Below are 27,063 nucleotides of genomic sequence, written 5' to 3' on the forward strand. Positions count from 1 at the left end.
CGTATGTTGCAAATAAGTCTTTGGCCTTTGAGGAAGTCACGTGAACACTTTGAGTATCTGCTTTCTCATTTGTAAGTTGGGAGGAAAAACCTGCTTTGCTTGCTGTATAGAAATAATAAAAAGGAAATTAGTTAATGTATGAAACACAGTTACTTGATCCATGGGAAGGACTCAAGAAAAGATTGATGAATCTGATTAAGATTTTGAAGTGTTTCTATAAACTTCCGTGCAATGTACATTATAAAGTAAAATGATTAAACTCTGTTAGGTATTGAGTGTTGTTGCTTTACATGGTCCCTGTGTTTTACAGGCTTTCTTGTCAGATCAAATCAGATTCTATCTCCTTCTTTGTCCTTTGTTTTATAGACCTATTGTCCTTGTGTGTAGAAAAATCTCAGTTGATTTATACCTGTTGTGTCATTTATCAACACATGAAAATTCAAGTCAGCAAACAATAGGAAAAGAAAATATCATAAACAATGGAACAATAGACCCAATTTTAATTTTACCACAAAATCTCCCAAAGGAAGGTAGTAACAAAAATGCCACTTTCGGCATCAGCAATGTGCATTTTTCTAATTAATTCCTCTATCATGATCCTCCCTGGTTCTTTTTAATCCTGATAGAATTCTCTATAATGGTCATTAAATTTCAAAGTACTGCACAATTAAGGATTAGTTAACTATTAGACCATATAATGCCACTCTGATTTATGGAAACGTCATTAAAATCTTTTGCAGCTAAGATCTGAGGGGGATATGAAATGCATCAGATTTAAGAATTCAAATCAGTTTAATGAGATTTTTCTTTCTTGAACTCCAGCTATGAGCTTGTGTGGTGCTAGCTGCTTCAGAGAACGCAAAGAACTATAAACGGTAATGATGACAAAAAGAGGGAATTTGATATTTAGACAAGAGGAAGGAGTTTAAATGCACTGTAAAAAAAAGGAAAAATGCATTTTTTTTTTACATTAGCATAGTGGTAGAATGTAAAGGTTTTTGAGTCAGTGTAACCTGGAAAGTTAGGCAGTCTTTCTGTTTTAACTACATATTAGTTTTCTCTTGATGTGTAGCAAATTGCCACAAGCTTAGCAGCTTAAAGTAACCATTTATTAAATCTCAGTTCTGTAGGTGAAGAGTTGGGGTTGGTTCAAGTGGACCCTGCTTGGAGTCTTGGAAAGCAAAAACAGGTTATTGGATGGCTAAGCTCGTATCTGGAGGCTCTGGAAGTGGGGAAGAACCCACTTCCAAGCTCATTCGGGGTGGTTGAGCAGAATTCAAGTCCTAGCAGTTGCAGGACTGACGTCTCTGTTTCCTGAGGGCACTGGCTGCCAACTGAAGGTCCTTTTCTTCTTCTAAGGACCATCCACACATTTTCTCACATAGCCCTCTTCATCCTCAAACCAGCCATGGGACATCCAGTCCTTCTCATCTTTCAAATTTGACTTCCCTTTCTGCCTTCTTCTACCACACCCAGAGAAAATTCCATGTGTTTTGAGCTAACATGATTAGGTCAGGCCCTGTAGAAATTCCTCTATCTCAGTGTCAACTGATGAACAGTCTTAATTGAATCTGTAGAGTCTCTCCACAGCAGCACCTCATTTATGGTTTGATTGATTCAACATATATTGCTCTTTTGTGCTGGGGTTTGCCTTGCTCTAGCAGAGAGTTATTATAGATAGAACCAAAGCTACGCCAACCTATATATATTGAGGATAAATACATATATAGTATATATTTATATTATATTCCAGTTTGTGCCCTATCTTTCACTTTCTTTAAGTTTTCTGATGAACAGAATGCTTTTCGTTTTATTTAAGTGAAACATAGATTAAAAATAAGATGATTAAAAATTATATAACATGCCAACAATAGTTAAAAGAAAGCTGGAATGGCTATATTAACATAAAAAAGAGGCTCTTGATGCAGTATTATTACCAGGATAAAGAAGGACATTCATAATAATAACATAATGATAAATGGCTAAATAAGCAAAAAGAAGAAGAAGAAGAAAGACAATAATCCTAAACATATGAAACTAAAAGCGGAGCTTTCTAAAACACAGAACTGAGAGGAGCAAAGGATGAATATTCAAAATTCCATGTGGGCACTGTTAACACTGTGCAATTGATGGAATGTGTTGATGGAAATCAGTAAGAAAAGAGGAAACTGAGAAATGTGATGAAATAAGTTGACCTGAGAGGTATTTATAGAACATGAGACCCAGCAACAGCAGAACATGCGTTCTGTCCATTGCATATATGACACCCGTCAAGAAAGACCATATTGAGAGCCATGAAACAAACTTGTGAAAATTTAAAATACTTGAAATCATACAACGTGTGTTCTCTAACCCTAATGGAATGAAACTAGAAATCAGTAACAAAAAGAGAGCTGAAAAAAATCCTAAGTTTGGAAATTAAGCAAAATACTTAAAAACAACACATGAGTCAAAGAAAAAGTCACGTGGGAAATTAGAAAATCTCTTTAAAAGTGAAAATACAAGAAAGCAAAATCTGATGAAAGTAGCCAAAGCAGTGCTTTGAAGGACTATAGCATTAAATACTTAGCTAAAAATAAATTAAACATCTAATTAAAATAAATTAATTTTAAACTCTATGGCATTAAGTATTTAATTAAAATAAATTAATTTTTAAAAGGTCAAAAGTCAATTATCTCAATCTCTACCTTAAAAAAGTTAAAGAGAAGAACAAATTAAACCCAAAAACAAGCAGAAGAAAGGAAACAATAAAGATAAGAACAGACTGGAATGATATTGAAAACAGAAGCAGAAAATCAATAAAACAAAAGAAAACCCAAGTTTTTTAAAAAGATCAATAAAGTTGTTAACTATACAATCAGGTTGATCCAGAAAAAAAGTGATAGAAGTCACACATTGTCAATATCAGAAATGCAAGAGAGATTATCAGCAATGTAAGAAAGATATTAAAAGGAAAACAATGCATGCCAGAAAATTCTGCATCTTAGATGAATTGGACCACTCACTTGTAAGACCCAAACTAACAAAGATCAATAAAATACAAATAGATGATCTGAAAATTCCCATATCTATTGAAGAAATGGAATAAGAAAAAGAAAGAAAAGAAGGAAGAAAAAAAAAAACACTGGCTCAAAGATCTTCACTAGCAAATTCTACCAAACATTTGGTAAAATATCAATTTTATACAGATTCTTCCACAAAAATAGAAAAGGAGGAAACATTTCTGAGTTCATTTTATGAGGCCAGCATCATTCTGACACCAAAACCAGGCAAAGACATTAGAAAGAATGAAAATTACAGAATAATACATTCTATTAATAATCGACCGAAAAGTCCTTACAAAATATTAGCAAACTGAATACAGAAATATAATGAAAGAAAGATACGCCAGGACCAGTTGGGGGTTGGTGGAGTACAAAAATATGAGAGCCGATAAGTTAGTTTATCAAGATTACAAGATAGAAAGTCAGTATGCAAAAATCAGTTATATTTCTGTGTATTCCCAATGATAATTGAAAACTGGTAAAAACACACACAAATGAAACACTTGAAAATAAGTCTAGCATATGTGCAAAATTTGTATACAAAACAGTGATGAGAGAAATCTAAGGAGATGTAAATTAATAGAGAAATACCCACATGCTGCAATGGATCAGAACCTCCATGGTGTTAGCAGTCAACTGCAATAAATTCACCTATAGATTAAACATAATGCTAAAGAAAATATTAGCAAGACTTTTGGAGAAATCAACAAGCAAATGCTAAATTTATTTTGAAAAGCAAGAAAACTGAGATAGCAGAAACATTTTGGAAAAGAACAAAGTGGGAGGACTCAGACAAAGTACCTGCTTTCGACATGGAATCTAAAGCTACAGTAATCCAGGCAGTCCTCTGTTGGTAAAAGCACAGATAGATAAATCAACGGGGCAGCCTGTAGAGTTCAGAAAAGACCCACACAAATAAAAGATTAGTTGATTTTCGACACACGGTGCTGGAGGAATTGGTCATCGACATGGAAAATAATGAACCTTGACCCATGTCTCAAACTTATTAAAAATAAAATATGTGTGACACTGATGTACTCACCTTAGACTGGGTCTCCCAGCAGTAGACCCTGAGTCAAATATTCAGGTGCAAGTGATGTAGTAAGGAGGAGCTCCAGCAGCGGTGATGGAGAGATCCAGGAAGCAGGATAGGAAAGAAGTAGAAAGTTAGGATCCATTTTTCAGTGAGGTCCCCAGACTCAGACCAATCCTGCAGCGACATCTGAATTGTAGGTTCACCACAGCAGTGTTCCAAGGTACTTGTGGGTCTTCACACAGACAAAGCAGCGTGGGGAGCCAATTGTCTGAATAAAATCTCATATTCAAGCCTTCAGCAGCCAAGTGCACAGAAGCTGGAGGATAGACACCTGGTAAAAGGAGACAAGAGCTATGTGTTGATCACAGTTCTGGACAACTTTCTAGGCACAGGTGATGGAGAACTAAAAAACATTCCCTTTTGATGTGGATTCACTGTCTAGAAGAGGGATGTAGGACACCTAAAATAGACTTCAGTTCCAGCTCCAACCTATAAAGTTCTTGGCAGCCCCCACAACAACAAAATCTTAAAGAAACTGAAAATCAAAAGCTTATCTTGGACCCATCAGGAACGGACGTTGCAGAGCAAGTTACCACCATGAAATCTGTAAAGAAAAGTGAATTCGGATTCACAGCTGAGATTCACATATTCAGAGCAAAAGCCACAGGAGCTGAAACCTTTATACTGTAATTTTGATGAATTTCTGGATGTAGAAAAAAAATCGATACACCTCTAGCCAGGCTAACCAAGAAAAGAAGAGAAAATACAAATTGCTAATATCAGAAATTTGAAAAGGTATTCATCACCACCAATCCCATGGACAATAAAAGGATAATGAAGGACTCCTGTAAGTGCCTCTAATGCCCACAACTTGATAACTTAGTTGAAATGGACTAATTCTTTGAAAGACGCAAACCACCGAAACTCACACAAGGAGAAAGAGCTAATATCAATAGTCCTAGATGATTAAATAAGCTGAATGGATAAGGACACGTTTTTCAAAAAGAAAACACCAGGCTCAGATGATTTCACTGGTGACATTTACCAAACATTTAAGAAAGAAATTGTACCAATTCTTCAAGTCTCTTCCAGGTATTAGAAGCAGAGGGCCCACTCTCTAACTTAATATATGAAGCCAGCATCACCCTGATGTCAGAAGCAGATAAAGGCATTGCAAGAAAGGAAAAGGTGGCTGTAAAACGGAAGAAGATACGTTCTGCAGTAGAGTGACACAGATTGGGTGTAGACTCAAGGAGAGCTTTCTGGAGGTGCTGCTGTGCCCAAGATGTGTACAGATGTATATAAAACTAAAACACTGTGTGCCGTGTAGCTGGAGAGGGAGGCAGAAGTCGGCTTATAGAGACAGAGAAGTAAGTGGATGGGTTGAGTGGGTGAGAACAGTTCTCAGACTCTGGGTTTAAGGCACAGCTTCTCCACTGCTGGCTCTATCATGTGGAGAACTGGACATTTCTGAGCCTCCGTTTCCAGGGAAATGGGAATTTCTCCTAACGTTTGCAGATTAGTTAAAGTACACAAACCACTCAGAACATTGGCAGCCTTCACTGTTTGTTTGCTACTAATTTCATCATTCATCTAGATTTTCAGTACATTGCCAAGTGTCTGGAAGAATCCTAAAGGCAAGCTGGAGTCACTGAAACACTTTAAGCAAAGAAGTTGTGCAGGGTGATATTTTCATTCCAGGACAGAAGATGATCACTCTAGAAGCAGTGTGGAGAGGAACAAGAAGAATTATTGAGAGGAGTTTAGAGTCTGTCGTTGTCCTGGACACAGCCAATGACGGCTGGCATCAAAACCACACTGTTGGGAGAGGGGCTGTCGCGGGGAGACAGCTGTGAGAGATGGTTAGGAGGGGGCACCAGCCGGACACAGCACCTGATTTAGTGTGGAGAGTGTGGGAGAAATGCTGCCCTGGGAAGCAGTAAATATTCTACAAAGAATAAGCACGCCTACAAGACAATTCTTTATTGCCGCAAACATCACTCTGGAGTAGCAGCTTGGTAAATCACTGCCATGATATTCTTTGGGAGCTTGAAGAATCAGAACATGAACGCTAAACCTCCGGGATCCCTGACCTAAGCGATAGAAATCTTGATGAAGATGAGAATTGGGATGTGACTGGGAGGCTGGACGGGGAATGCATGGAAACAGAGGAGAGAGTCAGTGTGTGTGTTTCCATAGCCGTATGATTTTCACAAATCTCAGCAACATAGAAACAGAGAGATCACTGCAACTGGTTATCAGTGTGAAAAGTAATGAATCTTGACCCGTGTCTCCAATTTATTTTAAAAAACATGTGTGGCACTTACATACTCATCTTAGGTTGGGTCTCCTGGAAGTAGACCTTGAGTCAAATGCTCTCTCCTGGACACACGGCGTAATCAGCCAGGATGCAGATACAAAGAGAGGAAATACTAAACACACACACGTGTCGATCTTGTCTCTAATACCTGCCCACAGCAGGGTTGAAGTTTCCCAAAACTACCCAGCCTTGATTACCAACGTACTCCCTTTCTGAGGTGTACAGTGACTAACCTGAAAGAAAGCCATCTTAGCATATCACATATCCCACCCACGCCTCTGTGACTGCTCAGGCCCCCTGAGCGCGGCGAATTTTGTCATTTATTTGCTGTGAGTCTGGAGGAGTTACTTCCTTGAGCCTCACGTTACTCATATGCAAAAAACATTTAACAATAAGACCTCTCTTGGAGGTTGCGAGGGAGTATTAAGTAATACAACACTAGTAGTGAGTTTTTACTGATTTTTGTAAAATTTCCCGCATAGAAGATGATACAGTTCTTGGGTCGGGAGCTGTGTCCTCTGCACCACATTCTAATCCTCTCCATCTGGTTGTCTTCAGTCCCTTTTCCCTTCTCCTCTGCTCTCAGACGTTTATTGGAAGCCTCAGCCGTTCCAGGCACCGTGAGCAGGACTACAGACGTGGTACCAGGGAGGCGTGAGGAACTGACCAGCAGGGTGTTACGATGATCCCCACGGGGCGGCGGAAAGGACAGAGGCTGTGCTGTCGTTGAGTAAACAGAAAATGTGGGCATTTCTGACGGAGCGGGTGCGGGGCCATGATGGAGACAAATATATTGTCTGAGTGGAAACTGAATAGACCAAGGGGTGGGGGGCCTTCTGGAAAGAACGGAAACAGCACAGGAGCATGATGGGCCTGTCATTGGCCAAAGCTGCAGAGCAGAGGGTCCAGGGGGGCTGACTGAAGCGGGCGGAGAGGGAATCTGGCCTGGCCTGTTGGGGGTGCCTTGGATGCGAAGACAAAAACGCTGGGATTGTTTTGTTCTCAAATAACCAAATGAAAGGTTTTAGGCAATGCATCCGTTTTTTGTTTTTGTTTTTTGTTTTCTTTTCTTTTAGCTCTAGATTTTTTAATTTTTTGTCTTTTTCCAGCTCCCATATACAATTAGGGGCAGAGAGAAAGAGAGAGAAAGAGACAGAGAGGGAGGAGAGTGGGGCGGGGAGGGGGTGAGGAAGGAAGGAAGAAGGAAAGCAGGAAACTAGGCATTTAGGAAGAACTTCCCGCAGCATCTCCAGGGGAGGGAGGTGAGGGTCTGGGCTAAGCTGCAGGGTGGGAGTGCTTGCTGCTTCCTCGAGGCGTTGAATCAGAGTGGTAAGTGCTGGGCTTGTAGGGTTCCTTCCTCCTCCAGAGCCTCTCCTTCTCCTCTCTGTCTCCCTGGCATTCTTTGCATCAGCACCGCCAAAGTCGCTTCTCACTCACCCCAGAAATGATGATGTAATTTCTTGCTCTGGCTTAGACTTTACTCTCTTCATTAAAATCGTGTTTTTATCTCTTTGGCTCCAACCATTTGTGCAAGGGCTCCCAAGAATGGTTTGTTCCACTTTCTGGTTTTATGTCTTTTTATTGTAGTACAGTGCAGTCTGAAAAACCCTCATTCTTTCACATTTCTTAAAAAAATCTGCAAATATTAGCTAACCGACTGAGTCTCACCTCGGCCCTGATAGGCTGAGTCAGTGTGGCTGTTTCTGCTTTACAGATGAGAGCACCGGACGGGAAGTTTAAAGGATGTGCTTGAGTTTGTAAAATAGAGAACAAAGGCACCATTCCCAGGGGGCCATTCCTGACCCACCACTGTCCTGTTCTTGGAAGCAACTGGTGGAAAAGAGGAGGGTAGAAGGGGGTCAGGGGAAGTCAGAGGACAATTTCACGGTCTTGGGCGAGCAAAGTCAGGGGCATGGGTGTAATTAGATGTTATGTATCTCTTACTCATCGGGCGATCCTTGAGGGCAGGGATGGAGGTGTACTCACGTTACAGTTATCACAGTGTCCGATGCAAAGTATGTGTTTGGTAATGATATGTGTGTCTGAAATAAAAATGGTGCTAGAAATATAGATTTCTTTCCCTTCCCAAACCCTACTTGACTAGAACATCACGGGCACCACTGGATACGTTTAATTGACATCTTATTTGTGGGCTCTGGAGTCAGCCTAGTTCCACATCCTGGCCTCATCACTTCCCGCCTTGCAATCTTGGACAGATCATGCAGCCACATGAAGCTTTATTTTCCATCATCTGTAGAACAAAAGGAAACAAAAAAATAATAATGGTACCTATCCATGGAGTTGCTGTGTGAGGGGAACTGAAATAATTAGAACAGAAACTAGTACAAGTCCTCAGTTTCTCCCTGTGTAGAATACATGCACATGCAGAAGCATTGCTGTTTTTCTTTTCCCTCACTGTGTGTAGTACAGAGAGTCATCAAATGCTGACCATGAAACATACGTGCTTTTGGAAACTTACTGCCTCCGTTAGGCAGTTAGAAACAGCTAGGGCTACTTCACTAAGCTAAGCCATGCAGCGAACGTCAGAGGACAGGTAGAAATTGCTTTGACTAATGCAGTTCTTAGAAATAAATCCTAAGTACTTTGTGTTGGACAAAGGCTTTTGGTTGCCACAAAAGTTCTTTTTAAGGATCGGAGTCTCCTTACGCAAACATCAGGACGCTGTGTGCAGCAGTGATCTACTGAGACCTAGTATGGGGGTTTCTAACATAGGTGCTCATTAGAAGTTTACTGACCAGCAGGAGAATTCATCTGGCAGTAGTCTTCACGAATAGCCACTTGAGAATAATAAAAGAGGACAAACTGTGCTCAGTGTTTGACGCGGAGGCAGTGGGAATTTCTACATCCTGGTCGTATTACTGAAATCTTTACTTAGAGTAAAACTCTCTGCACTCGGAGAGCTACAGGTTGTCAGACTGACCTGAAGGCGACATTGGCTACATCAAAAGCCAGTTGTACTCATTCTTTTATTCTAAAATACATTCTTTATTTTGAAATCTACAGAATTAAAAATGTTACGTCAATTCTCAAACCATCAGATGCTGTGTATGCTATCTTATTTTCAATTTAAATTTTTTTCTCTGTGGTGGCACCGTTTCTCCTAGAAATCCATGTGGTTTTCCCCTGACGGGTTTTAAAGAGCCTAAGAATTTGGTTCGGGTGTATTTTGAGACACCTGTGCCACTCCTTGGAGAATGGAGGTAACGTATACTATTGCATAACCAGAATTGCAAATCACTACAATAGCTTCACTGGCAAAAGAAAAAAAATTACATGGAAAGTATAAACAAAGTGTATTTCTAGTACCTATATTCTAGGCTGTCACGTTGATAATTCTGATGCAGACTTCTGATGCATTGGAGGGAATACACAAGATGGCAGAGAAAACCGGGGTTTTAAAGGAAACATCAATAGTGTATTTCCCAGAAGTAGATTATTCAGGCGGTATGCAAATTACTTCTTGAGTTTCTTGCTGAAGCAGGAACACAGAACAGCAAAGGCCAGATGAACAGGCAACAGTCTCTCGACTACCTCATCCTAAATCAGGAGGAGGAGAAAAAGGACACTGAACAGTTAGCAGAGAAAACACTGACGTCTTTGCTAAAAGGGTCACTGATGGGGGTGTGCTCTGTCGAAATTACAAGGCTTTTACATGCGGCATTTGAGTACCTCGAGAAGATTCTGCGTTGGATGGAGGGAAGTTTATTTCGTAGATTGCTCTATCCCATTCTTGGTTTTGAGATATGAGGGGTCTTATAAAGCTTTTTAAGGTTGCCTTTGTTCTGGGGGTACACTGACCCCAGGGCAAGCCTTGTTCTGGCTGCATCTCCCTGACTGTGACAGTCCTATCCGAAGAGGCAGGTTCTCCCACAGGGAACATCAAATGTTTAAAAGAAATTGCGTTTTTTTTCTTATTCCTCCTGTTTATAGTTTAAAGGCTCCGATTCAACATTTTTTTTCCCTGTGCTTCTATTATTAACTTGTACATATCTCCATTGTGGCAAACACAGTTTAATTACATTTTCTGCTTGATGAATTTCCAATCCCCTGTCTTTTATTCTAGGTAACCCCTGGACTTAGAAGGGGGACTGAGTCATTGAAGAATCTCAGATGTTGAGTGAATTGGTAGGAAAATAAAAATGCAATGAGTTCTTTAAACATCTAAAGCCATACTGTTCACCAATCATCATTGCAACAGTTTTGTTTAACCGGACCCTCAAACACCTGAAGTCAGTGTTTTTTCAGAGGAGATGCACCTGAAGCCTCAGAATGGTAATTGATTGAGACTTTGATTTTGCCCTTTAGTGAGGAAGAGGCCATGCTCTTCTCAGCTTCGTTGGATTACATGTCAAGCTCTTCCTTCTCTGTGCCTCTGACGGGCCCAGGTTGAGTTCTGTTTTGGAGGTAGTGGCAGGTCTGCACCGCAAACCACATTCCATGTTAGGCTCGGCTGATAGGAGGCCGAATAAGAATAAACTTCTGAGATTTGCGAAGGTTAACCACTGTGCATAGCTCCATCTCTCAGCAGCTGAGACGGGAGGGGCGGGGGCAGCGCACAGCCATTAAAAGAATGGCACGGCCATCAGCACCAGGATGGTGGAAGAGTCAGCTCCCAGGAGACCCTGAGCTTCCTTATACGCACATTGAAATACAGCAGCAGCTAAGTGGTCCTCCCGCAGGAGCCAGGACAGCTTCAAGGCTGACCATAAAAGGTCAAAGGGTGAGTGGTGGCCCCGTTCCTGGGACTCCCAGCCCCCTCCACAGTGTAGCTGGAATAACCCTCCCACTTGTTAGCACGTGAGGTCACCGAGCCCATGAAAACTGGCGGCACTGCCCCTCGTGGCCACTCTCCCTTCTGCCTGAGACGGCCCACACTCTGTGGAGCATGTCTCTGCCTTTACTTGAAACTGAGCACCCAAACCCCACACCTTGGGGCCTTTCTCTGCCTTCTGAGACAGCCTGCACTGTGTGGAGTACGTATCTCTCTGAATAAATCTACTGTTACTCAACTGTGGCTCGTTCTTGAATTCTTTCCTGTGAGAAGCCAAGGACCCACAGTTGGCAGGGCGAGTCCCAGGGACTCAGCCGAGACCTAGGCCATCCTCTTGCCCCACATTTTCCTGTATCAGCACCATAGGATGTATGGTCATACCTACTGAGAACTCACTTCCTCCTTTTGAATCACTATCTGAATACTCAGGTCTCTGAAGTCCCTAACAGCTACACACCCTCTTCTAGACTTGTGGGGGTCACCTTCTAGAAGTCTTTTCTTCAAAAGGCAGACTTCCCACAGCTGAGTGTACTTTTTAGCTTCTGGGGTAGCAGAGGGTGCTTGCTTTCAAAGCCTGGAGTGCCGTGAGTGGGGCTTGGGTTGGACAGATGGGCTAGCTCATCAGTGCGTGTACTCACAAGGCTCCTCTTGAGATAGGATGGTGCCAGGAGTCGAAGGAAAGGCTCTGGGCTAAGACCTCTGTTGGCACTCTCAGTCCATGCCCTGTGAATATAGTGGGTGGGAGCTAAGGCCATGGTCATAAAAGTTATGTTGATTAAAGCCCAGTGCATTAGTCATAAAAATAGCTAGCACTTACATATCACTCCCCATGGACCAGGCTCTCATCTAAGCCCGTTACATGTATCAATGCACTTCCTCCCTGCATTAGCCCACTCATACAGACTTCAATGTGAATGAAACCCCTTGAGTCATGCAAATTATATCATGACTTGAGAGTCCTGGAATTTTATGAATTAGGGCACTGTTAAATACCCTATTTTACAAGCGAAGACACTGGGGCACAGAGATAAAGCAACTCACCCATAGACGCCCAGGAAGATTAGCACCCAGGCCATCTGCCTACAAGTCTGTCTTTTAGCCATCATACCCTCCCACCACGCTTGGAATAGGTGTGTGCAGCTTCATTCACTGCCTGCTGGCTTCTGTTTTCAGGACCCTTGACTTTAAGTATCAAGATGTAGAATTGAAGAGATAAAGGAACCTAGCAGCAGAGGAACTCTTATGAAATGCCTGGGTTACTCGTTGCTTAAAAACCCTCATCACACTAAGTGAAGGAAGCCAGACAGAGAAAGAAAAATACCATATGATATCACTTATATGTGGAATCCAAAAAGATGGCACAAATGAACTTATTTACAAAATAGAAACAAATTCACAGACAGAAAACAAATTGATGGTTACCTGGGGGGAAGGGGGTGGGAAGGGATAAATTGGGAGTTTGAGATGTGCAGAGACTAACTACTATATATAGCATAGGTAAACAAGAAGGTCCTACTGTATAGCACAGGGAATTATATACAGTATCTTATAATAACCTATAATGAAAAAGTATAAGAGAACGAATATATGTGTGACTGAAAAATTATTCTGTACACCAGAAATTGACACATGGTAAACTATGCTTCAATTAAAAAAATAATTAAATTAAATAATCTTTAGAAAAAAAAAACTCTCTGGGATTCCCTACTGCTTGCAGATGACATAGAATCCCACGTATTGACAGTGACTCACAAGACCTTTCATGCTGGGTAACCGGTTTCCTTTTTGGAAATTCAACCATTCATTGTCAGTCTGCTACTTCACTGCCTCGCATACAGCATCATCTCCGTCCCCTTTGGACACCTGCACACAAGGATCCTTCTTGCCCAGATCTTCACACACTCCCCTACTCCCAGCCCCGCCTCCACCAGCAGTTAAATCCCATTCATTCTGAAGTTTTCAGGTTCGTGCCTCTTCCTCCAAGGAAACTGCATCCACCAACACCCCCCCACCCCCACCCCCGCAGCTGGTACTAAATATTTGCCAGCCCCAGCACGCTCCCTGCTGCGGCACACAACGAACTTGGTTAGCACGCCTGTTATTGCCTGTGTCCCCCACAGAATGGTAAACCTCTCCAGAGACAGGATTGTGCGTGGTCTTCCATTGAGTCCTCCAGAGCCCAGTACAGAGCCCGCAGGCAATTCAGAGTTGAACGAAATGATGGAAAATCTCGATAAGTATATAAGTTAATAAAATCCCAACAGCAAATTATTAATGGTCATTTTAGTAATAATTAGCATCCTGCTTTCTTCTTTCTGTTTCTCTTGCCAATTTGCAATGGTGGGGATTATGGGGAAGCTTAAAAGAAGAAAAATTAGTAGGAAAATGAACTGGGTGCTTGTCTACATTTAGAGGATATAAAGTGTAAAGTTTAAACATTCAGGACTAGATATAACAAATTCCAACTTCTTTAGAATTTTTTGAAGCCGTATTCTTATCATCATATTTTTTCTGCCTTTTCCACCTCTCTTCTTTTTCAGTTTTAACAGGCACAGAAAGCTCACATTCAATTTTAAGTATGGGTATAAGACGTTCAATGTATTTTTCAAAAACAATCAAATGTAAAGGAAAATTAAATATATTGTATCTGACTTTTAGCATAAAACTGCATATTTCTTGCCAAGAGCAAAAACAAAAAACAAACAAATAAAACCGCACACACAGACATATATACACACATAGTCTCAAAAAGATTGAATGGACCAGAACAAAGACTAGGGTAGATTTATTTTAAGAGAAGGTCCCTAAATAAACCCAGTCTCATTTCCAGTTTGTAAGAGTATGGAGTGATGCAATCTTGAAGAAGGTAGATGGAAACCATGCCAAGATCTTAAAAATGTTTCCAAATATTTACATTTGCTTAGAGTTTCCCAAAGAAATCACTAATTTAAGAATTAGGAGATGAATGAGCACTTTTAATAACAATGCAATAATGGTACAAAGACAAACAATTCAGGACACAGCTGCCTCCATTCTGAAAAGCATATGGAGTGCGCGCATTTGGCTTCAAAGGATGAAAGAAAATTCTTAGTGAAAAAAAACAGCGCAGGAAATGAAAGCAGCAAGACGTGGGGATGCCGGGTAGAACAGAATAGAATAGAAAGAGGAAGGTGGAGGAACATTTCTGTCACCACAAAACCCTGGGACCCTGGGAGCCACCGTCAGCCCAAACCTAAGGTCGGACTATCGCTCTCTCATTTTCCTATAAAATTTGTACGTAATGTTTTAAAGCTCTGAAAATTACTCTCAGGCATATTATAAATAGTCCCTGCCACTGTCATCTCCATTTCCTAAGTGCAGGTTAGTATGAGAAAGTTATCATACAGAATAAAAAACCTACAGAAGCACGGCAGGAATAGGAAAGAGCAGTGCCACAGGGATGGAGTCCCAAACCCTTTCAGGATGAGTATTCAGGATGGCCATTTGGCCGTCTGTAAAGGCGGGGGGCTTGGTGCATGGATTTGTATGCTCCTGCTCAGATTCACTTACTCATTAAACAGGGTGTTGAGTGTGGCTCTCCTGCTGGAACAGACCTTGTTCTGAGCATCGATACACAGTCTAGATGCTAGAGGCAAGGAAAAGATACCGATCACCAATCCATTGATTGATCAATGATTTAAGATAAAAATTAACATCTGTAATAAAAAGTGTAATATGGTCATGTGATAACGAGTCACTGGTTGTGTAGAGACAGGGTGGATTGATAACAGAAATCTCAAGAGGTAACATCTGAGCAATACCTGGGCGATGACAAGGACAGAGCGATATTCAAATGTCCGAGAAGAATACTGTGAAAGGGAGGGCGTTATGTGAAGCGAACAGTGAGATCAGAAAGAGCAGAGATGGTTCAACAGAGAGAAAAGACAGGAGGGCGAATAGTGTATGATTCCAGTTACATGGAGTATCTCAAAGAGGCCAACTCCTGGAAGCAGAGGATAGAGTGCTGGTCACCAGGGGCTGAGAGGAGGGGAATTGAGCATAACGTTTCTGTTATACAAGATGAGCACGTCCAGAGCTCTGAACATGGGACCTACAGGTATCAGTACGGTTTTATACTCTTCAAAATATGCTAGTAGGGCAGCTCTCCTGTTAGGTATTCTTACCAAAACACACAGACACACATGTGCACTCACAAGAACAGAAGGAAATTTTATTTTTTTAACTGGAGTACAGTCAGTTACAATGTGTCAGTTTCTGGTGTGCAGCACAATGTCCCCGTCATGCACATAAATACATGTATTCGTTTTCATATTCTTTTTCATTAAAGGTTATTACGAGATACTGAATACAATTCCCTGTGCTGCACAGAGGAAATTTGCGATGGATGTATTTAGCATCTTGGTTGTGGTGATGCTCTCACATATGTCCAGAATTATCAAGATGTACGTATTAAATCTATGGAATTATCCGTATATCAATTATACCTCATGAAAGCTGAAAGAAAGAGAGAGAAAGAAAGAAAAAGAAGGGAGGGAGGGACGCAGGAAGGAAGAAAGGAAGCAAGGAAGGAAAGAAAGAAGGCTAATCACGCGTGTTGAATGAGGGAGAGGCTGGCAGGAAGTGAGGGGCAAGATGCAGGACCCGCTGCGTGGACTCTCTCAAGCGAGGCCGGGACGGCGGGCACACAGAGGTGTGGTCTGCGGCAGGCGTGCGCGGGGCAGCCACCCCCAGGGAGAGGGGGCAGAGGGGGCTTCAGGGGCCGTGGACCGGGCCTGGCCTTCACAAGCTGGGAAGGGAGGAAGCAGCATACAAAAGGGATGGAGAAAATTTAAACATTCTCCAATTCCAGAACAGTCAGGAGGTAATTCCTCTCTGACCTCAGCCTCACACACCAAGAGCACTTATTCAGATGGCCACCACGGCTCGTAAATGCGGTAACACCGGAAACAGTAAAAGAAACCCCCCTTTTCTTCTCAGTGAGCTCGGTAACTGGTGGGGAGGGTTATCTCAAACTCAACATGCCAAGTGCAACATAAGCGGTAAGAATGACGTACTGAGATCGCGGAAGAGAGACTGGCTGTTTGGAGGGGGTCGGGGAGGCTTCTGGGGTAAGGGGTCCCGAGGGCGAGGTGTTCAGAGGTAAACCCCAGGACTGATACGCTCGATGCCCTGGGTGAGCAGCACCAGTGTCCACGTGGGGGTTCACATGTGGAAGAACCGTCAGAGCTGGGGGGCCCCTCGCCGACCTGGGTGTTGTCTCCACCCTCGTCAGATAGACGCTGAGACAGACAGTCTTCCCGGGGCACAGACTTGCCCGCTGGTGCACGTGTGTGTGTATGTGCTTTTCCTTCCTCCGAATTAAAAGGATAAACCATAAGCATCCTGGTCATTCAGGTTGATGTGTCTTAGTTAAAAGACTTCCTCCTGCAGGTCAGCCTAAATAACCCATCGCCCTGCTTTGCCTCCCGTTCTCGGTGCGCCTCCTGCCCCTGGACGGCCCAGGGGTGAAGGTGTGATGGTGTCGGCTCCACGCCTGGGTTACACTACCGGAGCGCGTCTGCCAGTATCCAGTGCCAGTATCTTCACAGGGCCGCCATTCCCGCATCCCCGATAATGAACAGCGGAGGCATTTAATTCCATAAGAGGTAATTAGCTACCACAAATGATTGTACGAGGGTGTTGTATATGGGAATGGTAATTAGTAGTTTAAGATAGAAATTCTAAATGTGGAATGCAGGATGAATCTGAGACAAGAGGCAAAAGGGAAGAAGACTGGTTTGGTGTTTCAGAACAAGGAGACCAGGCGGCGATATCAGACCGCGGGGTTGCCATGGGAATTGAGGAAATTAAAGGAGCCTAAAGGTGCAGAGCTAATATTTGCTCACTGAACACTGTGCATGAACCATTCAGCCCGCCACGAGAGCCCTTTCAGGTTGGGATTTCAGACGCCTGAAACTGAGACTGAGAGAGGTTAGGCAAGTTACTCAAAGTCACACAGCGAGGGGTTGGTGGAGCCCATCTCCCCAAGTGATCTGAGCAAAAAGTTAGTCCGTGCTTGTTTTCCTGTGCAATACTGCCTCCCAGTGGCCTCTTTTACCTTCCACATCAAATCCGTCCCTGGACACCTAGGTGATAGCTTCTGATTCTGTCTTTATGCACTGTGATTCTCCCTTGGTATTGCCCTAACTCTGACCTACGTCAGCTCTCACCTGCCGCAGGAGGCTTGCGACTCCATTTCCTAAAACTGAAGTGAGCGCCCCCAAATACTCAGCGTCAAGCACCGAAGCACGCAGGAGGAAACAGCGAAGGCAGCTTTAATGCTCTGAACCCAAGCGCAGGAGGCCTCGCTTGTGTCCTCTGTGCCCCTCCACGCAGCCCTCACACGAGGGGAGTGGAACTATTTAAGAGTCTGTTTTGCATAATAACTGAGTTAGAAATCTGGTAGCACTTTCTGCATATTTGAGCCAAGAATGCAACTGTCCTGATAAATGTTTATTCTCTACAAACATTGGCAGTAACGGGAAAATCAGAAAGTGCCTGAAATTTTGCCAGACGCACCAGTTTCTTCACTTACCATAAGTTCTGGAGGAAAATTAGCTTGAATTCTTCTTCATTCAGATAAATAACGTCATATTTACGGTTTTCAGGTGTCAATACATGTTACGTGTCCAATTAGTTGAAAAGCGCCTGGTACTGGATTTATGGGACCTTCGGTCTGTTTGCTTCTCCAGGAGCAGAGTGACGGGGAGCAGGTGGGGTTACTGGGAGACAAGGCGCTCTCACTGGTGTCAATCCAAGTCACCCTCTCCAAAGCTAAGCAAATGAATGGAATGGGTCTCGTGGCTGCGTCAGAGTTCCTTAAGTAATCGGGACGCTCTCACATTTCCTGGAGCGTTTTTCTAAGGTCATTGCAAGCCTCCAATTCACTCATCATCACACTTTATTTTCCAAGTGTCAGTATGGATGACACCTTCATTAGAACCACTGTGATTTTCATAATGATGATAATTCCAGCAAACGACCACTTAGAGGCATTAGGAAAAGATGGACCATTGCTAGTTTCTACACGTTGATGTTCTGTCAAAATGGAAGGCTGTGCGCAGTCCCTTCTGCCCCAGCCCATGCTGGCCTCCAGCTCTCCAGCGGGATCCGTGTCATAGCCCATCAGAGGGGAGAACCTCAGGGTCGTTCGGCCCTGCATCTCCCCCTCACCTCCGTCCGCCAGCCGCCACTTTCCATGTCTTCTCACATGGAGGTATCTCCTCATCAATAACCCACTTTTCCAGTTTTCCTGCAATTAACTTGGTGAGCAGACATCAAACCCACCAACAGAGGTACAGCCCTCATAGCCCATGTTTTTTAAGTGATCTTTCACAGTCACACTGTTTAGAAAACAAACAGTAAACAAGCAACAATGGAACAGCCTTGAAGGCGCTCACAAGTGGCAAACGCCTACGTGTCTACGAGAGCAAGACGCTTGCTTCAAAACGCGATCTAGCCAGGGCACAAAACGGGAGGTGCAGAAACTCCTCCAAGTGCGTGGTGTGTGTATTTATTATTTTTACAGTATTTTCTGTGATAAAGGGTGGTATGTCAAATCTGAGAAATGGGATGGATTTATCAATAAATAATGCTAAGGAAGCTGGTAAATTATTCGGAAAACATCGGGTACTTAATTCAAGTATCTACTAATGTAATTTCAAGTTTAAGATATTAGCAATAAAATTTTAAAAGCACTATGAGTAAAATAAATCGTCTTAACCACAGGATGGGAAATGCCTCTCTGAGAATAATACCGTGGGGGAAAATCATAGAGAAAAATGTACATAGGATTGATATAATGAAACTATAAAGTTGGTACACATAAAAGGACATAATAAAATATTTAAAACCAACAACAGATTAAGAGAAATATATTTCCAAGGAAAGATACAGAGTTGATGTTTTTAAAAGGCCTTAATAAATCAGAAAAGCAATATCACAGTAATAAAATGAGCAAAGAAATCCTCACTTACACACATGCACACACACAACACACAGATGATTAAACTTTCATGGCACAAAAGCTTATAATAAAAATAGTAAAAAGTTCTCAGTTTAACTAGTAAAAGTAAACATATCTTACATTTGAAAAATGTGTTCTTTTCATTGCCTTCCAAATTGACAAAATTAAGGGGAAAAAAATAGCCAGTGCCTGTTGCCATGAAACAAATAGACTGTTAGATACTATCCAGAAAAGATGTGTTTACTTGGAGTCAGCAGAGAATTCAAGTGACGAATCCTTGGGAAAGAGGCTGACAGGAAAACTGGAAACAAAATCTAGGAGTGGTCCTCCTCTAAAATTTCCAGGCAGGTCAGAGATAACAACGTTCAGCTGCAGAATAGAGTTCAAGGCTTTAATGGAAATGGAAGAAAATTTCAGTGGCTTGGAAAGTTCTGAGACATATGACCTCTGCTGTAAATCCCATACCACCTCTAATGTAGGCCCAGAGCCCTCCAATCAATGGTACTTACCCTTGGCACAGACACTGGGCAGACGATGGAAGGAGCTTGGGAGACCTTGCTAACAGACTTGTTGATTTTGGAGTTTATACAACAGAGGTCATCGGTAGCTGTGCCAAAGCAGGGAAGGAAGAACGTGGCGGGTACCACACAGCACTGAGGAGGGCTGGTTCCCTAAGACCGTGTCAGGCACTTCTAGGCACTCTTGAGATACTGATGATGATTGAAAATTAGAAGGAGAACCTTCCTTACTGCCATTTTGTTCTTTCCCAGAATGAGGGACTACTCAGTTAATTGGTCTGTTACCAGGATGGTGGCTGGTACCTGGTCCTGAAGGGGTGGGGTGACCATTGGTCAACAGGCCATAAGCTCATGTGAGTCCTTCCAGTCTGACCTCCTGATTCCATGTTCACGGAAATCTCAGGACCAGACCAGTTTGCTTTTTTCTCTTTCTTCTCAGTGGGACTTGGTATGGTGACTGCATCATCTGTCACCTAAAACATTTTTTAGAAGGAAAGCAGAAGCTATTTACAATTCAGCCAGAATCTCACCCATAAAGTGAGACAGTCCAGTCAAGGTGGGCCACTTGGTCATTCTGGAACCTGGTGCTTGGGAGTTAGAGTTCCCAGCAGGTACTCAGGGGCACAGGTAGCCCCTGCTTGTGTGTTGAACCTGAAACACACTCTTCATGACAGCTTTGCAGAGAGGTCTGCCCTGATACATCAAGCACGAACATCAGAGTCCCAGATGATAAACAGTTTTCTTTTCATTGTCACGGAAGGAGGTGTGGTTAGGAAGGCAGGGTTCAAGAATGCCCGGATCTCCTGGCCTTAGTGTCATCTAACAGAATCTCACTCCACAGGTTTTCTAGCGCTGCTGTGTGCTTTCAGGGTCCAGCGTCACCCCTGCTCTTGTTAACAGTCCTGCCTGCATGTGCTCCTTTACGAAACAAAACCACCCAGCAAAAGGGTTTTCTGCTGGAGGGAAAAATGGATGGAGAAAACATGCAGGTGTTGCCCCCTCATTTTGGTGGCTTCATCTGTTCCCTAGACTTCCCCCCTCATTTTGGTGGCTTCATCTGTTCCCTAGACGAGATGAATAATCTATGATTTTTGTTCACGGATCCTTGAAGGCTGTCGATCGGCTAGGACCCAAGCACTGAAGTGCCTGATGGAATCTAGCCCTGTGTGCTGGTGAATAAAGTGGCACGTGCTTATCAGGGAGAGAGGGAAAGAAGACACTCTGGGGCCGGAGGTTCCTCTTATCTTTCCTGGAACTGTCTCCCCTGACTTTACATTCCTTTGGTTGAGTGGTTAATGCATTTTAAGGATGAGGCTTTACTTTAGAGAAGATTTTGAATGTACCATTGTGGGAAAGTGTTTCTTTAATACACACGTGTCTCTGGTCAGAATGTTCACTCTTTTTGAGACTTGATAATCCGTGCACTTTGCATGTTGCCCATGGCTTCTGAGAACAAAGAGGACACCAATTTGCTGCAAAGAGTCATGCTTACTTAAATATTAGGTGGAATCTGAGGATAAAATTCATTGAAATATCCAGGAAAAATGTCAAGTTATGACTTTCCTTTATTGCATCTTAAAAAAAAATCAGTTATTTCAGGGGAGGGGGAAATGCTGCACAGTCTTATCTACCAATGTCTACTTACCTGTTTTTTCTTTTCCCTTACAAAAATCCTTTATAATGACCCCCCAAAATATGATTTTAAGCTCTTTCCATTTTGGAAGAATTGTGATGCTAGCCTTCTTTTCTCTTGCAAGTTTCTTTCACTGTGAGAACATGTGTTTTGTGTCTACAAACTTGAGTCCAATTCCTAGTCAATGCCTTAAAACTGGCTTTCCTGATAAATCTCACTTCACCTCTCTGGACTTTGATTTCTTCAGTTTCTAAGTGGTGACAGTGTTTCTCACAGGCCTGTTTTGTCAATTTGTTTAGATGATACATGAAAAATATTTATCAACATGTGACGCTAAGTAGATAATTAAACATTTGATTAAAAGGCAATTCTAATAATAATAGCCACCCTAGTAAGATCACTATCTTCCAAGAGAGCACTTGGGGACATCATGCATTAATTCATGAAGGTTCATGAAAATTCCTGGGCCACACGCTACACGTGCAAAACCAGACTTTGCAGTTGGCCAGGCCCAAGAATCTGCATTTTCACAAGCTGCAGATTTTCATGTACACAAAATTAAAGAGCTTGTAACTTTCCACAACCATCCAGACTTAGAGAATTTTAATTTTTTACCTTAGAGTGACTCATTAAATGCTTATTTATAATTTAGGCATTTCAAAATCTTTTGTTTAGACTTTCTTTAAAATGAACATTAAATAAAACGTTATAGGAAGTTGGAGGAAAATGCAGCCAATCCAGCTGGGGAATGTTGCCAAAGATTTTATGTCCTCAATTATCACAAACATGCTGTCAAGAAAACTGCAGCAATGAAGCAGTTACACAGAAAAACTAATGGAAAACACGCTATTTACCTAGATTTGTTTAGGTAAGAGAGTTTTTTCCTTCCTCGCTTTTTTTTTTCCTTCCTCACTTAACCGTTGATCCATGGGCTGAAATCCCACCCTATTTGTCCCATGATGTCCGATAAGAAAATTTTGCCTGAGGCAAATCCCAAAACGAGGTACTAGACAAATGCAATTTTCTTTTGTAAGTGATGTTTCTGAGAGCTGGTGAGATGCTCTGAAGTGGTCCTCCCACAGTGAGAGTGTCGACATGATGGAGATGGACTCTGAAGAATCTTATTCTTGGGAGAAAGCTGTACTGTGAGCGCTGCCCACTCCCCCCGGATGGAGGTGCTTCCTCCCTCCCAAGTCGCCTTAAGGAGACCAGTCAGAGAGCTTGCTGCGTGCCTTCTGCAGGCTGGGGCCAGGGAGCGCGGGCGTCTGAGTGTCACTGGAGAAGACCAGCAGGTGATTGGCTGAACAGAGCAGCGTGAGGAAGGGCCGGGGGTGGGGAGGAAGTAGACCATCAAATTTTTGAAGCTTTAGGCATCATGACCGATTATGCATAGCCACTTTAGTTCTCCTTTGCCACAGAACCTAACATAGTCACGGGCTCTGGTGGTTAGGACGTAGGTGTCTTTGGGGGACCAAGACTCTACCTGCCGCAGGGTCAGACACTGTGGTTACTAAAGGGAGGAAAAAGCAGTTCTGGAGTAGGGAAATCAGAGGATGGCCCCACAGTCACTGTCTCCACTACAGGCTTCCTTCCGGCTGGAAGCAGAGCTGTGAGTGGGGGACGGCTCGTCAGGAAAAGTCTGGAGAACATTATTACACAGACCGAGACATTAACATTTATGAATTTGATACCTTAAATGACCTAGGAGTTTTGGGGGTTGTTTTTTCTTTAAGAAGTCATGGAGCTGGCCAAAATTTCATCTGGAGGCAGTAGAAAAATTCAAAACATGAACACAGGTAAAGGAATAAGAGGAAACAAAAACAATTACAGTTGTTCTCCAGTGATTTCCAGCCGCTCGTGTTTGGGTCGCGTGATAGTTCCATGTATGCTCCACACGGCTCCGTACAGAGTAAAGCGTGGCCCTGTTTGCACGAGTAAAGGCACAATTCTCGATCAGACTTTGCAAACTGTCAGCGTGCAGTCACTGGCTGTGTTTCGTCTGGGGACACACAGCGCTTATTTATTTTAAAAAATGTATTGCCAACATTTTTAAATTAGAGATTTTTTCACTTTAAACGATCCAGTGTAGATTTCTTGGTACAACTGGAAGATCTGGGAATAGTGGGTCCTCATTCCCCCTTGGCAGCCGCCCTGGGGGATGGTGTCTGTCCTTGAACTTGCCAGGTGCAGACCTGCTAGCAAGTCTCTACTTATGTGAGTCACCTGTCTGGCCCCTGCAGACATTTGAGCTTGTGATGCATGTAAACCAATATAATACTTTGTATAATTAAATTTGTCAAATGAATATATATTTAGCATGTTGACTTAGGAAATTAGGAACCTGGTACGTTAGAATATTTGGTTTAGCTCCTAGCTCTGTAATTTAAAACTTGTGTAAAATTAGTCAAGCTGGTCGATCTCTCTGCAGCTGAATTATTCATCTATTAATTGAGGGGGGAAAATAATACGTACCGCAGAAGGGTGTGATGAGCACTAAGAGATTCGTGTCATATAAATCCTCTAGCTCAAGGTCAGGCAAGTTAATAGCATAACAATTAATAGCAGACAAGTTTAGCAACAACCTGAATTTTCAGTAGAATTATCCGAGATTTTTTTTAAACGTATGTGGTATTGATGACATAGTTACCTTTTATCACATAAACAAATGTCTTCCTTTCACCCAAAAAAACTGAACTCTAGGCTGTCATGAAATAGAAGCTGGAAAGAGCCCTAAAAATCCTTCATTTTACAAACAGAAAACAGAGACTTGCAAAGATAATATGCTTAGTGATGAACGCCTGTGGCCTGTGATGTGACGGATGTGTCTGGAACCTGTACCCTCTGCTACCCAGTCAACTGTTCTACACCAGAAAAATAAGAGCCGGGCACTAGCAATAAGCGAGATGCTTGTCCTAGTGAGATGCTGACGGGAGGAGCCGCGCGAGAATCAGGCTCTTCGGTGCAAATGTGATTTGCATTTACTGCTGAGCTGAGCCTGGGGTTTACCTTCTAACGGGCTGCCTCGTGATCCTGTTTGTTATTATTATTCCTGATAAAGTTCCGTAACCTTTGCAGTCGATAAACTATTTTCCCACATGCGACCTTATTTGATTCCTCATAATCCAGTGAGATTCACTTTATTATCCATATTTTACAGAGGATAGAAAAATCAAAGCTGAGAACCTGAGGGATTTGGGAAACGAATAACTTATATGAAATATTAGATAGATAATATTTGAGAAGCAAATAATAGGAGGCAAATGAAAAGAACACGTGCGGCAGAATCTGGACTGGAACGCCTGTCTTCTGAGTCTGCCCTTGGCCCAGGTGCTCAGCCCTCCACCTGGCCCTCTGCTGCCGTGGACTCCATTAGGGGCAGGCTTGTAAGAGGTCAAATATAGGTAATGACCAGAAATCACCGTTTGCAATACACTTGCCATCTGCTGAGCCTTGGGCTTGTCATATGTCATCTTTCTACTCCTCAGTCCCATTTGCTGATGCAAGTGTGATAAGTGTCAGTTCACAAATGAGGCAAACTCATACTCAGCGTTACGTGGCCGTGGGGTGGGAGGCTCGGCACTTGGTCTGATCCCGCTGATTCAAAGGGCGTGTGAAGGACCTAGTCGCCAGCTCTGGCCCCGTGTCTCCTCTAAAGAGTCCGTGTTTATCAGCTGCCCATCAGAATGTGGTCAGGGCATCTCTATGGTCTCCCCACGGCCGTGTGGTGGTGCTTTCTCCAATCATTTCCCAAAGAGTCTCTAGTTATTTACTTACAGAGATGTACACGTGGAAGAAATTAGTCGCCAGACGTTGAAGGGCTGATGGAGACAGGGTCTTTGTTGACAATGATCCCTGGAAACTTCAAGGGTCATCAGGGCGCCTGTCGGAACAGGGATGTACAAGGGCCAGGCCATAAACAGATGCTGGCCAAGTGTGGCTCCTACGGGACACAGTAGGCCCATGTCCCCACGCAGGGATCATTCCCTTTGCCCCTACATGTGTAACAGACTGGAGTGGGCACCCTTGCTGGGTGGCTGAAACCCAGCATCATTACCTGGCCTCTGGTATGATTCTGGGAAATGCCACGTGGGAGTCTCTGACACTGCCCGACTTTGGTCAAGATAGTAAATTAAAAACCAACACTGCACCAGAGAGGGATGGTGGAATTAGTGCTACCCTTAAAACCGCAAGTGCAGGGTCCGTGGTCTTGATCACACCCCCACTTAATAAACACAAACAGAGAGAGGAATCCTGCAGGGTTACAGGGACTAATGTCAGTTCACTCAGGAAGTCGATTCAAGTGTAGCTTCTGTGCCAAGATGGTAGCTCGGCTAGATCAGACCATGTAAACCCAAATCAGGTGCACGGTATGCAGATACCAATCTCAAAAAATAAGTTTTTCCATCTCTATGATGAAGGAGACCCAGAAGTATTTTTACATAATTATATGGAGCCAGCAGCATGCAGTGGTGGTCTTGCCCTAGGGAGCGTTAGCACGCATGTTCTCCGTCACAACACACTCTCAAGGGACCTGGGTCATCACATATTTGCAAAACATGACATTTGTCCAACACAGCAAAGGCTCCATGTGAATCGGGCCAAGTGAGCAAGTAGTGAGACACGTGTACTCCCAATAGCGGGAAGAAAATGCTCCAGAAATTCTCAGACGCACTGCGTCGGTGAGCGTGCGGCACTCCAGTGATGCCCAGCTGTGCGGGGCGGAGATCAGGCCCTGGGCGTGCACGTGCAGTGCCTGCCTCTCACCGTGAGGAGGAGAGCACAATGAGGTAGCCCGCCTCGAGCTCCCAGGCAGGGGGGCTGCTGAGGACACTGCCAGGCCCGCTCTTGGAGTGCTTTGGGAGGGTGGAAGGCTGCCCGCCTCGACCGGGGCTAAGGGAGGAAAAGACAGAGCTCTGTGGTCCTAGGGCACAGCCATGCCGTCTGCAGCAGGACAGCTGACACCGAGGGACGCCAATTCACGCTCTCTCGAGAGATCGCCGTCGAGCTGCCAGCCAGAGCTGCAGTCCCAGCAGGACGTGGCTGAGGCCTGGAGAGGCACCTCGGTGCTGATGCACACGGTGTTGGCAAAGCCCCGGGCCCTCACGGGCTGTCAGCGCACGGGTGCCGGTCCCCTGCCGCACCGTCCTCCCCGCAGGGCTGCGCGAGCACCGTCAGGGAGCGGCAGCTCTTCCTCCGCGGAGTGGGTGGGTCAGCGGAAAGGGCGCGGACCCAAGACAGACGGCCCAGTCTTTCATCACCTAATATCAGAAATAAGGCTCCGTTGGCTCAACCATGTTCTGCTCATTAAAGGAGGTCCGGAGGCCCAGCCTGCACTCCGGGGCGGAGGGGTACGAGGGCAGGTGCCGTCTTACAGGCTGCCCACGACAGGGCGTGTTCTTGTCATCCTCTCTCCGGATCTTTTCCCTTCCCCCCACCCCCAGAAATGTACAGGGCAGGGCTGTTAAGGGGTCTGACTAGTTACTTACTCGTTGTTGTTTCAGCTCTTTAGGGATTGCTTCTCGCGCTTTAAATTGAATATAATACACCTACATGACAGAGGTTTTATAATATTAATCATAGCTACCACTTCAATAGCACTTACTGCATGCCAGGCTCTGTGTTAAGGGCTTTGCATGTTACGGCTGCCTAATTCTTACAAGAACCCTCAAGGTAAACACTTTTATTCGTCGTTGTTCAGGTAAGGAGAGCGTTTTG

General features: G+C 43.6%; 2 long non-coding RNA genes across 3 annotated transcripts; both read right to left on the reverse strand.

Moving 5' to 3' along the window:
* Positions 1-4,320: 4,320 nt before the first annotated feature.
* Positions 4,321-9,199, reverse strand: LOC140689326 (uncharacterized). Its single transcript, XR_012064253.1, has 3 exons — positions 9,157-9,199; positions 8,497-8,651; positions 4,321-4,411 (listed from the first exon to the last, which is right to left on the reverse strand). It is a non-coding gene; the product is annotated as an uncharacterized lncRNA (long non-coding RNA).
* A 532-nt stretch (positions 9,200-9,731) lies between these two features.
* LOC140689173 (uncharacterized) lies at positions 9,732-27,063 on the reverse strand. 2 transcript variants are annotated; one of them, XR_012064057.1, is made up of 4 exons: positions 26,835-27,063; positions 25,123-25,228; positions 11,831-11,915; positions 9,732-9,958 (listed from the first exon to the last, which is right to left on the reverse strand). It is a non-coding gene; the product is annotated as an uncharacterized lncRNA (long non-coding RNA). The 2 variants fall into 2 exon arrangements; XR_012064058.1 differs by lacking the exon at positions 11,831-11,915.

This window comes from Vicugna pacos, chromosome 25, assembly GCF_048564905.1.
Source record: "Vicugna pacos chromosome 25, VicPac4, whole genome shotgun sequence".
Classification (NCBI taxonomy): Eukaryota; Metazoa; Chordata; class Mammalia; order Artiodactyla; family Camelidae; genus Vicugna; species Vicugna pacos.